General features: G+C 39.5%; 1 pseudogene; it reads left to right on the top strand.

The window, feature by feature from the left end:
• Positions 1-1,703: 1,703 nt before the first annotated feature.
• The window catches only part of LOC102831418, a 3,564-nt pseudogene continuing 1,312 nt past the window's right edge, over positions 1,704-3,955 (top strand).

Genomic DNA, 3,955 nt, shown 5'->3' with positions numbered 1-3,955 from the left:
GCCAGATAATACACCATTAGTGCATAAAAGAGTGTAGTTGTTTTGTTTTGTTTTTCACTATAATTGTAAATGTGAAATGTCAGGTAATCATTAAATGAGGAATATATATTGCTATTGTTAAGTGCTAATTAGTCAATCCGACTCATAGCAATCCTGTAAAGGGTTTCTGCGGAGCAGCTGGTGGACTTGATTGAATGACCTTTCCTACAGTATCTTTCGAGGACAACAAAATTATTCTCATATATATATAGTCCTGGTGTGGTGCTGCAGGATAATGTGCTGGACTGCAAGATCAGTTTGAAACACAAGGTCAGTGGATCAAACCCACCAACTGCTCCTCGGAAACCCTATACAGGATTGCTATGGATCGAAACAGACTTGATGGCATTTAATAATAGAAACTATATATATATATATATATATATATATATATATAGTTTCTGTTGTTAAAACTGATTCATAGTGAATTTCTCTTTGCAAATTTCTCTGTCTCTCACTGGTTTTGATGTTGTTGCTAATTGCCTTCAAGTCAGTTCCAACTCAAGCACTGTAAAGTCAGTTCAAGACTCATGTTGTTGTTAAGTGCTGTAGTCGAGTCAGTTTTGACTCCTAGTGACCCTGTATAGTTCCAAGGAGAAACTAGTGAGCTTGAACTACTGGTGTTTTGGGTCAAACCAACTTTTCAATCCAGCGTATTAACCCACAACACCACACTAGGACTCCTAGTGACCCGATCCATGGTTTCCAAGGCTGTAAATCTTGTGGGAGCAGAAAGCCTCATCTTTCTCGTGCACAGTGGGTGGTAGGCTCAAATCACTGACCTTGTGGTTCACACAGTCCAGTATTTATCCTATGGAACCAGTGTGCTTGCCTGTCTCTGACTAGCTGAAGTTATTATTATTAAAGCAGACAAATATGTCATTTAAAATTTTTGGGTAAAAAGTCACATCGCTTTCCAAACTCATTTCTAAAATTTTCCCAAAACTGGCAATAACTTATGAGACATTGTCATTTGGTTTTGTAGTTGTCATGTAATTTGGAGATTTCTTATGCTCTGGCTCATTAGTGTAGCTGTGTCTTTGTGCTTCTGGCGATTCTATGACTGAATCACCTCATGTTGTATATGCACTTTTGTCTTCATATTTATTATGGTACGTCACTGTCCGATATTTTAATATTAGCAAATCTTTGCTATAGTTTTTTTTGTTGTTGTTGTTGTTGTTATAGCTGTTAGCATTACTTTTTATAGCTCTATTGTTTTTATAGAGCAATGAAAGTTCAGGCTTTATAAGAAGTATTGCCTTTCTCATATAGTCAAATATATTTCTTCCTTATAATACTCTGGTCTTTCATTCTTTCCCATAATTTTCTAGTATTATTTATTTTAAATGTTTTTCCTACCACATTGAAAAACTTAAATATCTGTACTACATTTGAAAATGTGCCAAACGTAGTACCCAATGTAAATAGGCAGAAAGAATTACATAAAAATACCATCATGGTGTAAGACTGACGGAGAGACACGAGGTTTCAATATAGCAGTGGCTAAGTCACTGACCGAGAGGCAAGGGTGAAGGCCCCTACCAAGCAAAAGAAGCTAGGAATCGTCCCCCCACACTTCTCAGAGTATTGGGAGCCCAAAAGAAGTGTTTTGTTTTGTTCTTTTTTTTTTTAATAACAAGCAAACCATAAACATTGCCATCATGGGATGGAGATCTACATCATCCAAGAGTGAAAATTTTATGAACCCCCACAGACCAGGCCTGAAAGGAAACCCAGAAAAGAGAATTTAAAAGGAACAAAAAACAACATGTAATGGTGTGAGCTGCTGTTTTAAAGAAGTAGGATCCCAAACAGATTATTCATGACATGGAGAAATTAGATGAAATGGAGTTTAATTAGAAATTAGATGAATGGAGCCACAATTAAATGAAAAGGTTCTGAAAGACAAGCGTAAAAAACTGCATGAAACCTTTGAACATATTCCACAACTCTATGAAAAAGAGAATCTAGATATTTAGAAAGAATTGAGAAAACTCAAGGTAGAATATGAACAGAAGAGGGCTCAATTTAGCCAATATTTTGATGTTGTTAAGAATGCTCAGCATGTGGAAGTTGGGAGTATTCTTTTGCAAGATATGCCCCAGGCTCCTTCCAACATTTTAATCCAGGAGATGCCACTTCCTGGTGCTCAGCCACCCTCCATCCTTAGGAAGACTTTAACCTATCCACCACCAACTCGGGCAGTTTCTATACTTTCTCTTCTTGCACATGGTGTTTCATGTTTGCTCCCTGGTAGAAAGCCGCCTTGCCCTCCCCCTGGTCCCCCTCAAGTATTACAGATATATGGAAAAGTGGCCTTTACCCTAGATTTTTGCCCTCCTAGGCAAGATGACGATTTGTTATATAGTCCTTAACTTGCACATTAAGGTCCTGATGATGATGTTTCTAGCACCAGTGAAGATGATGGCTATCCTGAGGACATGGATCAAAATTAGCATGCTAACAGCACTGATGACAATAACACTGACAGATCAATGGAGAAAGCCGGGGGATGATTTCATGCACCCTCATGATAATGACAGAGACAACAATGAAGAAAAATTCTGGTCTGAGCAGACCAGCCTGACACAGCTAGAGGAACAGAAGATAATCCTTTAAAGAAAGACCAGCAGGAAAAAAATCCAAAAAATAAAAGCGGCAAGTCTGATTGGCTACTATAAGAACAAGCAAGTTGTTCACCAGGAAGCCATCAAGGCAAGTAATCAAATCCCTTCAGGACAAACCCCCCTCCACAACTGAAACTCAAAGGGAACACACGAGCAGCCATGTAAGCTTGCTGGCAACCACGTTGGTCTACTGGTGAGTGGAAGAGAGGAAAAGGCAGCAATGAAAATATGGGTTGAGTATGATCACGTTCCATAGATTCCTGTAGACCATGAGATGAGAGAGAAGAGGAAGTGTTGGTTGGTCCAAAGAGTGGTGAGACCTGGGGACTCCTGAACCCATGGACAAGGACACAACTATGGAGGCTGATATGAAGTGACAGGAGACACACAAGCATTCCCAAACTTGCAGGTAATACCCATTTGACCTAACATAGATGGCTTGATGATCAGAACTCAACTAAAGGAAGATAACAAAACTTTGATAAAGGAAGCAAGTGTAAATTCCTATAATTTGATGAACTTGACCTATATTTCTGGATGTGGTAGGTTAAAATACCAACTGAGAGGAAAGGAGTCTGCACATCAAGGATCAATCCTATCCCCTATATACACAGAGTGGATATGGATAGACAACTTAGACATTGACTACCAAAATTGGGAGGGCTATAAAGGCATGAAGTGACTGGCTTACAACTTTTCAAGAGGGATTTAGTTTCAGACTGTGTGGGAGAAGGTAGAATCCCCACTGAATAGTTTTCATCTTGTCTAGATGGATCTGGTGAGAAGAGATGGGGATAAGAGTTTTATGATTTAATAGTGAATAATTGTTATCACTATTAAATCATAAGTCCTGGTGTGGCACTGTGGGTTAATGCACCAGACTGCAAAGCTATTTGAACTGCAAAGTCGATGGTTCAAGCTCACCAGCTGCTCCTTGGAAGCTCTATACAGGGTCGCTATAGGTCGGAATTGACTCGATGGCAGTTGACAACAACAACAATTGTTATCATGACTAGTTGTGACTGTCACAACTGTAAAGATAGAATTTTTGTAACAAAAAGGGGGAAGTAGTTAATCATACAGTCCAGAAACAGAGGACCCCAGGACCATAAAGGGAAGAAGAGCACGAGTGGAATGTGGGACCCTGTCCAGAAAAGCAGAGACACCAGAGATGCAGACAGAGATAAGGACATGGAGAAATAAAGCAGCTAAGGAATTTAGACTCATGGAAAGAGAAAGGTTGTGTGCTGGTGTCCAGGAGGCAGGCTTGCAGAATGTGTCCTTTG

The sequence above is a fragment of the Chrysochloris asiatica genome, unplaced genomic scaffold (genome assembly GCF_000296735.1).
Source record: "Chrysochloris asiatica unplaced genomic scaffold, ChrAsi1.0 scaffold00181, whole genome shotgun sequence".
Lineage (NCBI taxonomy): Eukaryota > Metazoa > Chordata > Mammalia > Afrosoricida > Chrysochloridae > Chrysochloris > Chrysochloris asiatica.
Note: the sequence above shows the minus strand (reverse complement) of the source record. Positions and strands in the feature narration are given on the sequence as shown.